Genomic DNA, 13643 nt, shown 5'->3' on the forward strand with positions numbered 1-13643 from the left:
GTGCAATCAGTAATCAGAAGCCACAAGCAGGAAAAAGCCAGTACGAGGTTAGGAATCAGCGATATGTTAAGTTGTCAATTAGTTCGTTAATTCACGAAGACACATCCGTAATTTTCGTCAGCATGGCAGCGAGGCGTAAATTCGTGGTCGTGGTTACCATGCTTCATCGATTTGAACTTGGTTCTTTTCCACTTACCGTTTGGGAAGAAGTCGGTGAATTTCCACGTAGAGCAGTCCTGTTTATAGCCGCTTTTGATGGTGCAGAGTGTTGGGAAAACAGCGGAATATCCAGATTTCATGGTGGTGCCGGCAGAGGCAGTTGCGTTAATGTGGCATTGGATTCCGATAGACTTGACGTATTTAAAAGCAGAATTACGGTCGAAACTGCTCGTATTGCAATCCGCGGCATACAGGTCTTCGTTCTGAGGAATATTCGAGGAAGCTTCGGACTGTTCACGTTTTTCAAAATATTTTTGAAGATATTCGCAAATATCTTTCGTCAGTTGTGTGCAGAGGGCAGTGATGTTGTCTTTGATGGCAGTGATGTTGTCTTTGATGGCAGTGATGGTGTCATTAACGTCCTTGAGATAATCGGTAAAATCCAGTTCGGAAGTAATGTCGTGATTATAGACAAACATGATTTAAGTAAAGCATAAGGTGCAGATTAGAAAGGTCACAGTAGCATACGGCAATCGTGTAGCTGTGTAGTAAAGCAAACGCCTGGTCGGGTTCCAATGGTTTACATACGTGAGTAAAAGTGCTAAATTTATTGATCGATCTCGACGTGAGCAAAAGTGAAGTGAAGTTTCAACTTTACATCCGAAGGATAAGTCATACAGAAGGATATATCCAATACAGACCGTGTTGGTTAACCACGATCTACTACCTGAGTTGACCACGGAAGTCAACCATTCCAGAGGTAGATGATCGGAATCAAGACACTCCGGCAACCGGACTCCGGAGTACAAACCAGCGAGGATTCCGCTAGCATGGCCCGGAACACAGCACTGCGGTGTGTTCAGGACCATGCTTGCCAAGGCACCCACGGTTAACTCCGAAATCGGATGGCCGGAAGGATAACAAGTCCGCAAACAACAAGGAGTCACTCGGACCGCAACGGACCGGACAGTGTCAACTACGACCTGCTACCTAGAATCGACCACAGAAGTCGATTTTTTCAACGGTAGCTGACCTTTGAGATGTCGACTAACCGACGTCGGCCTGACGGAAGCACACGGAAATTACAAACGGGATGGCTTTATCGTAGCCTTTACTGACCACAGAAGTCGGTAATGGTGACCGCAAACCGCGACACCCGACTACGATTTTAGTCTGGACGGATTCTCCGTTTGAACCCGGACCTACAGGCTCTCAACCAGGAACCTGTACCTGGAGTCCAACCGCAGTCTCCCCCGGAGGATATCGGATAAACCAACCGATTCACCGGTGACCACGACTACGCGCGGCTTGACCGTGCTGCCATTACCTGAAGAGGAACAGCGACGGTGATTTGGCTACTGACGTACCAACGACTCCGCCGCGACCTGCTTCCCCATGTCTCAAATGGAACATCCTAGGCAAACCGTGTTAGAACACACGGCCTGCACCCCCATACAGATCCCTACGGACCTGTGATGTCTTTCCATAACAGAAGTGGCAAGGCGTCACAGGTTCGCGGAACCGAACGAAGGAACTCCAAACCAGGGAAGTGAAGTGATCTGATTTTATTTCAGTTTGCATGTTGCATGGGGGTGGGAACGGGCAGTCTGACATAAGTCGGGGCCCGAGGCACAACGCTGCCAAGGCGCGAGAACTGTACGCCGGTCTGAAACCAAAGAGTCTGTCTTGCGGAGTGGGACCACAGAAGTCTCTTGATGCCACAAGCGACCTGGATTACATGTTGAATGGCCAACAGACGACATGGAGCTGCCGAACTTGACGGAACTCGGACCCGTCCAGAGGCAAAACCATCGACCCGAACCAGGGCATGTTAGAGGCATGAAAGAGACCATCGCTCCAAACAAACCTCGCAGAGATCGGATGAGTGCCCAGAGGCTTAAACCGACCTCCTGACATACGGAACCGACCTGGATGAAGAATCACCGACCTCGGGTTGGACAACACTATGTCCAACCTCAGGTCGGATGAAGTGGAATAACCGACAACAGGTCGGTTATGAGGATGATTCCACCAAAACGGATTTGTATGGCTCCACTTTGAGCCTGCATACCGTAACTCACTTCGGTTGAACACGGAATTACGGAATCACCGACCTCAGGTCGGATAACGTTGTAACCGACCTCGGGTCAGACACGAGAAGTAACCGACAACAGGTCGGTGGATGGAAACGCCATCGTAAGGATTTACGGAAAATGACTTCCGGATGTAAGAATTCGACCTCAATCGACCTGGGACTTGGAGTAACCGACCTCCAGTCGGATAACATTATTACCGACCTCAGGTCGGAGAACCGGTCCAACCGACCACAGAAGTCGGTTAGGAACGCCGGATCGCTCGGTTCCGCTCGGAACATCAGCGGATTAGCCGGGATACGACCTTCGAACGGACCAGTCACGTGGTAACCGACCTCAGGTCGTATAACATTACCACCGACCACGGGTTGGATAACATCATACCCGACCTCAGGTCGGACATTAGGAGTCACCGATAACAGGTCGGTGAAGGACGACTAAAACTGAAGATTGGAACTGGAAACGACCTCGGAATGGACGAATTCGACCTAACGGGACTGGTTTGGCCCCACATGGGCCTAAATAACACGAGTTACCGAGGTCGACCATGGAGGCGCGTTATCACCGACCTCAGGTCGGATAACATTACAACCGACCTCAGGCCGGATATCCATCCTCAACCGACAGAAGGTCGGATGAACTACCATTGGGTGGAGGAACAAGAAATTCCGACCGGACCTTCGAGCCAGTTCGCATCGGAAGTTACACCCAGGCTCGTGGTAGCAGATTTAATGGTTTTAACCGACCACATTCCATCGGCATTACCACTTGGCGACCACAGAAGTCGCATGATACAAGTACGGTTTTGTCCGACCTGACTTTCTGGAATTCGGGACTTGGCCGAACTCCCTTGCCGCCGGTTAACTTACCGGTAGGCCGACCTTGGTCCGACGACCTTGGTCCATTCCCCCTAATCAGAGAGGATGCTTCGGCATTCGCAACAGCGACAGTGCCTCTCACTCCGGAACGGATGAACACGAGTCGGATGTAAGTGTCAGCCGTGCTTACCCGACCTCGTACGGATTTACCGGTTACGTCATGTAACCCGGGAACCGACGCCCCGGACCTGACACACCGGACTGCATTTAGACAGGAGACCCCGTGGAAACTCAAGACCCGTGGACGTTATCCTAGTCGGAATAAGCCCCCCGGACAGATCTCTTTTTTAGTATTTTTGCACATTTTCTAACAAACGGAATTGTATTTTACTTAGAATCTCTAACCAGATCTGTTTTGCATTTACTTTTTGCTCACTGGAATTGTGATTAAACTTTATTACTTTTTACTTCGCGCTGTTTAACCGTCATTACTTTTCTTTTACTTTCTCCGCGAGCCAACAGAAGCAAGATGCCAGGCCAACAGAAGCAATACCGGTCCAACAACGAACCCCGAGCGGCTTCCAGATTTGCGGCCGTGAGTTGCTTGCCTCTCATGGATCTGGAAGTGAAGGATGGGACGGTCAACAGACACCCGACTCCCACTGGAAGAGGACGCGTACCGGCGACCCCACATGGGTCGACCGAAGAGGTGCGACGCTGGCGCGGTACTGAGTCGGAGCATCCTCGCAGGAGCTCGGATTCCCGCCCAGAGGCATGTTAGAGGCACGACAGCCTGCGTGATAGATACGCCACTTTGCGTATGCGTATCACTGCACACATGCTGATTCGCCCTCTCTTGTACGTACGTGAGTGGCTGCACTGCACTCTCCGCCTAGCGGATACACCGCGGGCGCACTCACTGAGCATACTTGCTCTCTCGCTCCTCTCTCTCGCTGTATGACTCAGCGCCTATACGCTCGCGTTGGATACGAGTCCAGTCTGCGCACTCACATTCCATGTGTCTGGACAGCGTGACGCCGTTGCCGCCAGCACATTTCTTTCTCTACATTTCATTACGCTCTAGAACTAGCTCGCAGCAACTTGACTTGCTGATTTCTGCCAGACACTGGCCTTTGTTGTGTTTTTCCCCGCATTCACGCGGCATTTGCTCCACTTTATTTGTACAATAAAGTCACCTGTGAGCTCTCTGTGATTGCCTGTCACAGCACCTGGTTAAGGGTCCACGGCTGGTCCAATGGCCGCAAAATATAATAATTATCGGTATTATGGTGAATGCCAGTACTGCATAATATTAGTATACAGTTCTATTTGCTAATTTAATTTATGTTAGACCACGTCCAACTGACCTTTGCAGATGAAAATATTTTTTTAAACATACTCGTACCACGGTAGTCAACTACCTTTTCGCCAAAAGCGAAATGTTTTTTGAATTTGGAGGCGGAAACAGTGCCCTGGTCAGTTACACATTATAGCCCGCTAGCCGGGGCCGAGTTATTTCAAAATTAATTTGTTTTGTATCTTTTAAGAATCGGATCACTGCTTTCCAAAAGTTTCTAGTAATCTTTGAATCTCTCAGCGCTCTGCCGAATATTTTTTTTCAATTTTAACAATAACGGCTAAAGAGGTCTCTTAAGTGAGAAATTTTTCAAGGAATTTCAACACTATATTTTAATTTACAGCAAGCCGACTATTAGTTAAATTCCCCCTATTTGCGTAAATACAATTATGAACTTATTAACAGTGCAGCTGTTATCTGTACATAAATGATCTAAGCAACAGGAATTGCTAATATTTTCAAGGTCACCTTGAAAGCTATGCCGCAGCCAGCTTTGGCGAAACCGGCATCGATGGCACGGGCAAAATTGTTTTTTTAAAGAAATAAAATGCATGTGACACAGTTTCGAAATATGCTGAATCTAATGGCGCTTACAGTTGTTTTCATTAAGTTATGGTTTTTCCGATCTCGATGTCTCAGATTTTTTTGTAGTTATATTATAGACCTTGTTCCTTGGTATATGGATTTTTTATGCATGGTTATTTTAAATTATATATGGATGGTTTACAGTTTAGATTTTAGATGGATATGGGTGCGCATCAGCTTGTTACGTATGTTGACTGGCAAACGAACGACAAAAAATGCGTCTTTTGTATTATAACTCTCTCCTCGCTCCCGCGACCAAAGCAATCAAAAGAGCGTTTTTTTTTCAAATCCTCTGTACGTTCGTTATCCTTTTCGGATATCGAATCCACTATTTAATTTGGTTTTTCTTATTTGCAATTTTTTTTGTAGACTGCTCCATTGCACTCTTCGAGCGGAAGCACTTTTCTTAAATTCATTCTCCCTATCCCAATAACAACTGGGATAGGGTGTTACTGGGATAGGGAAAATGAATTTAGGAACAAGCGGCAAAAGCTGTCAGAAGAGAAAGTCAATCCCGAACATTTTGCTCCTTTTCTTTCATTTGAAATATTTCAACTGAAACAAAAGGAGCAAAATGTTCGGGAAGTGGCCGCGGAAACCGCGAGAGAACACGCCAAAAGCCAAAGAGCACTTCCCGAACACGCCAAAAGCCAAAGAATGTTCTCGCATTCTTTGGCTTTCTGGAAAACATGCGACGGACAAGGTTCTGATAGATCTGCAACGATACTTGATCTAATGTGGGTGCGTGCGAGATCATGGATCTCAGCTTCTGAGAAAATTGCGGGCATCGAGACAAAAATGCGGGGAATTTTCTTGTTTACTGAGACAGCTGGGCCACGATAAATAACGTAGTTGACGATTTGTCAATGAAGTTCGTCACGATCAACCTATGATAAAGCGTTGTACGAAGTTAATCTCGAAGAACCTGATTAGCAAATTACAATGATATGTTCTTTTCCGGATAAGTTTGGTCCGATCACGACTGTCGCACAAAACCGTCTGAACCTGATGGCGAATGTAGTAACTTGTTCGGAGCGGTTAGTAAAGCTACTTTCCACAACGGTGTCCGCTGCCTGGATGATCAACAAAGGGCTGCCGTGTTCAGTACGAGAAACAGAAAGGTACCTAGTACGGTTTGCAATGTATGTGGTGGTTAGAGATGCGCGGAGCAGAATGATGAACAAAAAATTAAATGTTCCCGTAGCGTTTTTCCCAGGATTGCTGTTGCATGTTTTATTGTACGAGTACGCAGCATGAGGTTGTACATCATACTTACTCCGTGCCCATAAAATAACGGGCGAGAACATGAAAGCAGAATTATATTATGTAGAGCTGGTTATCACTTATCAGCTTGCTGGTAACTTCTACATAACTTTTATCCAAGCAGTGGCGAGTGTTTACTGCTGGCAGAGATTTTCTCCCGATTTGCGCACTCGGAATCACGTTTCTGTAATACTTTATGTCTTTCTAAAGCTAAGTGATTTGTTTACATTGTTCTGAAAATCGTTTACACGCGCAACATCCGGGTTCCGAGATAAAGCGAGCTAAAAGGGGCGAAAAGTTTAAATGCATTGTTGTGTACTAAAAGTCTGTTTATTACCCGATCTTCTGGAGACTTTGCTGCAAAAGACACATACTTCGAAGAAGTAGTCATAAAGTCGAAAGTGAACTAGGTACTATAATCAATCCTCCGACGAATGGCTTTCGGGATCTGGAATAATACGGTTCCTGTATTCACTATTCAGGTTAGTATCTGTACGTAGATTACGACTTACTAGAATATATACCTGTACAGAGTACTATAAAAATTACAACATATTAAGACGAATATTTATTAATGTGCAGTGCGTGCTCAGCAAACGATATTCCAGCAAGTGGCCAACAGAAGGCAGAAGGCTCTGGTTTTTGCATCGGAAAATGATTCCCGTGGAAAAACAAACGAAATCTTCAGAAGCGAATAGGAAATCTGCAGCTGCGACACATCCCATACGACGGCATATACTATTCACGTTTCTTCTTTAGCCTTAAAAAAAATAAAGGGAACGTTGGCGGAGGAATGCCCGTTACAATGCGACAAATGCCAAGTCGGAATTGTGGGAGACGGAAAATATAGCCCTGTTTGTGCACTGCATCGTCCTTAAACAGAACCGAGAGGAACAGAATCCTTTAAGCACCGTTCCACTCCTTCGACGACCAGTTGCCAGCCGACAAAGCCAAACTTGTCACCAAACTTTCCAAATCCGATTTCCCCGCACATTTCCGCGAAGATTTGACACCGATGCTGAGACAGTTATTGCAAAAGAATCCCAACGTAAGCAAATTGTCAGGCACGGTTTTCCAAAAATGCGGTTGTTCAGAGTGTGACCTTTTGCAGCACATCTAGGTGTGCATCAGCTGCGATCAGTTCCTGACGTGCGGCGGCACCACGGAAGCCCGCGCGTTCGGCAACTTGGCGTCCATCGGGAAACAACGATGCTTACGTCGAAGTCATTACAAATTCGTTTACGAGAAACTGGGAACCGGTGATTCGCGGTAAGGAGAAACGGTTATTTAACTACCGCAACAAATACGGATTTTATTTCGGTTAATGTGAATGTATACGGTGTACCGTTGTAATGTCGGTAGCATCGGTTTAAAGAAATACGTGTTTTTTTCAAGAGTGGCGGGAAAAACGTGATCGTTTGTGCAGGTGTGCGCTGTTTCTCAGCGATCATCCAGCAAAAGTAGTGGGTTTCCACGGCATGACCATTGATAGCTTTGGGAAAAGGTCACAACAGACAGCACCGGCAGCCTATTGGGCCTTGTGACCTTTCTGCTTTTCTCGGCTCTTGTACGCTGTGTAGGCAAATTAAACATTTAGTTGACTTTTCGGCTGCGTTCACGGTTTTTTTTGGGATCGGGGTTGGTTTCTGGCTGCATATGGTAAAAGCATGTACCGGTGAATGTATACGAAGCAGCGTTGTGAATTGTTGTGCAAGCATAAATGGCATAGTTTTGTTTTGAAACCTGCGATTTGCTTAGCACAGCTGTGAACTTTGCGGTTTGGAGACTGTTTTATATGGTTTTCGTAGGCGTTATTATTTCATATTTAAATTTGCATGCATCTGATTGTGAGAAGAAACTTCTTAAGGATCCAATGAAGTGAATAACCAGGCCAATTTCCGGGCTACTGGACATGATGGCGCCTTTGAGAAGTGGAAAATACTGCGTTAATCGTGATCGGTCGACCGGTGTGCTCCAATTTTTAAGAGTATAATACGCCAATTAGCAGTGGACGTTGCAAGACAAGGTCAACTGAATCGTTTTGGAAGATTATTTTTCTTTGGTAAATGCAAACAGAATTTAGCACAAATTGGAGTTACTTGTTCGATTTATAAGCGAGTTCTTCGTTAGCCAATGCTTAGTACACTGCTAAGCATGACCTTTTTGTGAAATCAGCATGACCTTTTCGTACTGCCGGACGACTGCCGTACACGACTGCCGGAACAGTCCATAAATTCCAACCTGACCTTTCCAATACGCACGTGCCGAGTGAGAACGCGCGAGCCTTACCCTTGCACTGTTCATTTTTTACATTACGATGTTCTCACTCCGTTTCCATAAATAACGGGTCAGTGCTCTGGGTGCAGTATAAAAGCAGAATCACTGTAAACTGTCCAGTGTTTGGACTTAATTACTGTTGGCAATGTCGTCAAGGTAATTGCGTATTATTTTTTAAGTAAGTTTCTCAATTAATTTCGGCATAAGAATCGGTCGTAAAAAATAATTAATAATTTTTTTATTCTGGGTTTATTAGTATTATTTTCGTGTTGATTACCGTTGTCGATTTTCATTGCCCGTTAGCACTTGTTCAGTTAATTACCTAATTAATTTCGGCCTGGATATATTATTTATTTTTAATTATACAAGTTTACTGACGTTGCTATTGATGTTGCCTATTGTTATTTAGTGCCTATTATTATCTTTCAAAGGAATCACCAAATTAATTTCGGCCTTGATATACAATTTATTTTTTAATTACATACTGTAATATAATTTTTACGCGAAAGTGCTATGCGCCAGGAAATTTCTCGCAGAATTAAATTTTGAGTTTTTTAAGTTGGTCATATCACTTTACGAAGTCTAAGTATAAGTTTATAACCCATACGTCTAACCGCGATTACAGTCCGTTTCTGTATCACTAAGTACTTAAAAAAATCGCTTTTTTAATACAGTCGCCAATGGTGCTGGTAGGAAGTATACATCAGCTAACATTTCGATCATATATATGCTGTAAATCCAGCTGTTAATACTTTCTAATCGCATCGATCCTTTGTCGGAAAAATATACCGAATATTCTGCGCCTCGTCTTTGCCTGATTGACATGATGCCTTGTTTTTTCAACATTTCATCATCATCATCGTCTCCATAATTTCGTTTGGCCAGTCTCGAAATTTGGACTCTGCCATAATTCGCGCTTTCAATGTGTGCGCTTTTTGAGAGGACATGGTCGACGCAAAGCGCTGCTGCACATACTCCATAAATAACTGGAAGGACACTCAGTTTACAGCGTGCGTAGAAGTGACCTTTATGACGGAGTGAAGTGCTTCCCTGTTAGAGGTTGTTCGCTAACTCCCGGTACGTTGGAGAAAGTAAAATATGCCTGCGTAGGCGTTCTACCAGCGTCGCCACACGTGTAACAGGACAGCCCAGCTTAAGAGAGGTTTTATGGGCGGGACTTCGGCACTTCCCTTGGGCGACGCGTTCGAGCTGCTGCGTGATGAACGCAGACGTACTGGATGATTGGATGAGGTAGCATTTGAACGTTTTCCTCACTTATCCATTGCTTTCAAAGCATCGACGCGACGCTCTTTTACAAACATTTGATGCATTTGCTTCATATGCACGCCTTCATGGGATTGTAATTTTCAAGCTCGTTCTAAGACTTTAACTACGTACATTGCTGCGTTGGGCTCCTCAACACCTTTTGTCTATCTCCCATTGCAGTGAAACATGAGTAGCACAAACATAACTAAGAAGTGTGAACAAATTTTTGGTGCTGAAGTTAGGATATCGTATAAGAATTTTCAACGATTTTCAGATCAGCTGATGAAATACTACTGTGCTGCTAATACTGTACAATGTTGAAAACACAAGTAATACCGATACTCCACTTCTTAGTATTTTCGTAAAGAACGAGTTCTTGGAAAGCGTAGTTTGGACTTTTTCTAATGAATCTTCTGTGTAACTATCCTGGTAATGTTAAAAGTACTTCACAAAAGTGACATTATTAGATTATAAACAACTTGAACAATAAATTTTGATTTTTGGCGGTGAATTTCCGGGCGCATAGCGAAACGACTATGCGCCCGCAATTTTCCTGGCGCATAGCAAATTGACTATGCGCCATGAAATTTCCTCGCGCATAGAAGTGACCATTTTTATTTTTACTGCGGTTGCCAGTTGCTTTTGCCCATTATTATTTTTTATAAATGATAATAATAGTTTTAAAAAAAATTTAAAAAAAGGAATTTAAGGAATGATACTTTAACTTTAAAGAGTTCGTAAATAAGAGAGCTACCACCAGTACTGCAGATAAACTGATTTTCGGCAGTTGATTCTAATTTGTTTTCTAATTTAAAGTTTCTGCTCAGGCTACCGCCAGTATTACAGAGCAACGTAGGTTTATCAATAGCCTATTTCAGATTGCACGGTTTGTGTTAGTTTCGGCTCCGGTTCCATGTGGAACGTTCGTTCCGGGCTGTTTTACGTCCGTTCGCGACGTTAGCAGCTGTAACCTAGCGTCGTGCGGTGACGCGTAAAAACTATCTGCCTTACGCGGATGCTTGCAACGGCTCAGACACATGAGTGAATGGCAGGCCAGCGTATGCTGCCCGTGGATCTTTTCTGAGCACTCAGACCGCCGACCGTTAGCAGGGTGGTCACGTCCTCGCGCGCGCTCGACTCGATTAATTTTTTCGTTGCTGTACGTGACCAAAGTGTAACCGCACAAAGATCTGAAGCAGTTTTCATCCTGCCAACGTACTGCTTATCTGACGCCGTGCGATTCTATGTACGGAGCCTCTACCGTATGCAATCTGAAATAGGCTAATGCTCAATGGGCCGCCAGTGTTGCAGCACAGCGTAGGTATGTGATCGCCTAAACTGCTAAAAAATAATAAAACCACATTTTATAAGCGTTTTATTTGCAAATATTATATTTTTAGGTTATTTTAAAATTTTAAAAAATTTAAATTAATCGAAATCTATATTTAAAATATTTAAAGTTCTTAGACTTAACTAGTTCTTATTATTAGTTCTAAGACTTAATAAAACGTATTTAGAGATAGTCAGAAATGTTTAATTATTTAAAAGTAGTCAGAGGCATTTAGAAGTATTAACAACAGTCAACAGCGACGAAACAATATAAAAAATCGTGGAAAACCAACTCGGTCCAAATCATTGCGAAGTATCTCCAGCTCTGTCAATGTATCTTGACCTTTCACTGAAATTTGAAACAATAGTCGTGAATGGCAAATATAAGCCTTAAGTCACTAAACAACAGGGTGACGAAAACTAATTCTAGCATACGTACTAACGGACTGTACTTTTTGCAGGAAAGAATGGCCGACCTCCAGCCCATTAATCTTTTGTTTCCTGTTTTTAATTTTGGGCACGTTTCCATTCGGTACCTGCCGCACTCCGGCCAATGGCACCCAGCGCCGGGTCCGGACGCGTGGATCCCCGCGGCAGCCCTGGACGCTTGGATCCCTGCGGCGGACCCGGACACATGGATTCCGGCGGCGGCCCCGGACGCATGGATCCCCGCGGCGGCCGCCCAACGGAAACCGGCCTGGGGACGCGGACACATAGAACCCAACGGCGGACGCGGACGCAGGGTTCCACTCGGCCGCGGACGCGGACGCTTGGATCCCGGCCAACGCGAACGCCGCCTAATGGAAACCGGCGGAGGACGTGGACGCATGGAACCCGGATATGTACTGACTTGATCTCCAACTGCCGGTTCACAATTATTCAAAGATTGATCGTAAACGCAATCGGACGACCGTTAGCACAGCGTGGTTATTATTTCGGGGCTTCCGCGCTTATTTATACAAACATTTCACCAAAGGCTAATTTCTTGTAAAGAAGAATATTAACGTGTCCAATGTTACGAGCGTGGCTCTGCTCGTTAACGTTAGGTTACCGGTTGTACGGAGAATATCTTACGATATTCTGTTGTACGCCGATAGCCTAGTGGTGCCTCTCTCGGCCTTAGAGTATTGAGGTTGTGGGTTCGATTCCCACAATCGGCAGATTTTTTGCGAGTTATGTAGCCAGCAGCGGCCATTCTAGCACAAAGATTATTTTCGGAACCGGCCGTCATACAATCGCTCTTCTGCAGTGCATCATCACTAATTAGTGGTGATTCACCACTATTTAAGATTCACCACTATCTAATCACCACTTTCTAATCACCATTTTTGAACCACCACTTAAAGATCTCACCGATTTAATTAAAATCAGCACTTATTAATCAAGAAATCTCTGCTTCTACGTTCTCCTTATGCAAATTATCCCAGTATTTTAATTATTCTGGCACAATTCGTTTGTTAAAAATCAGCTCTAAAGGCAAGCAATGGATGAACGAACACAGCTAACACACAGTCGACGGCGTGTCGCACATTGTGACACACGTTGATTCCTAGCCCGGATTCGCATAATGACCAAATGAATCCCACACTGATAAATAATCGTCCACGATAGACTTTGAACATCAACGATCATCCACATGACCACATCCACGACAATCATCCACGATCATCCCCACCTGAATGCTAAACTTTTTTAGGTATCTCAAAGCACCGTATACCCAGGAAATAATGCCCAATGACCAGCCAAATCAGCCGATGATGCCGAATCGCCATTTCCTCCAGTTCAATTTGCGACCACAATTTAATTTCCACCACAATCCGCCGAATTGTGAAAATAAATTCGCGGTCGAAAATTAAATTCGAGGAAAGTTCGCTTTCGCCCAGCAACTAAATTTTGTATTTAGGCCCACCGGCCGGCCAAGAGAACCCGCTGGGCGCGGGCTATAAGAACCCGCTGGGCGCGGGCCAAAAGAACCCGTTGGACGCGGGCCAAAAGAACCCGCTGGGCGCCGGCCAATGAAACCCCTTGGACGCCGGCCAATGGAACCCCTTGAGCGCCGCCTAAGAGAACCCGCTGGACGCGCGCCGATGGAACCCCTTGGACGCCGGCCAAGAGAACCCATTGGATGCAGGCCAAAGGAACCCGTTGGACGCAGGCGAAGGTAGCCCGTGGGACGCCGGCCAAGGGAACCCGTGGGACGCCGGCCAATGGAACCCGCAGGACGCCGGTCAATGGAACCCGGCGCACGCCGATCTACAAGATTTCTTGATTTTTTGAAAGTCTAACTAGATTTTTTCGCTTTAATTATGTTATTTATGTACATGTATCACTTAGTAGTTTTGCACCTGATTTTTGTCGCACCTAACAAGCAAATGTCGTCCACATGAAGGAAAAGTAATACTGCATGTCATTAAGCTGAAACTGTGTCTCTTATTAAGTTTGCACTTGTTATGTTGCGTTGTCCGTGGCAATGGCACTGAAGGCCGATTTACTGCA

Source organism: Paramacrobiotus metropolitanus, unplaced genomic scaffold (assembly GCF_019649055.1).
Source record: "Paramacrobiotus metropolitanus isolate TYO unplaced genomic scaffold, Prichtersi_v1.0 Parri_scaffold0000126, whole genome shotgun sequence".
NCBI classification, from domain to species: domain Eukaryota; kingdom Metazoa; phylum Tardigrada; class Eutardigrada; order Parachela; family Macrobiotidae; genus Paramacrobiotus; species Paramacrobiotus metropolitanus.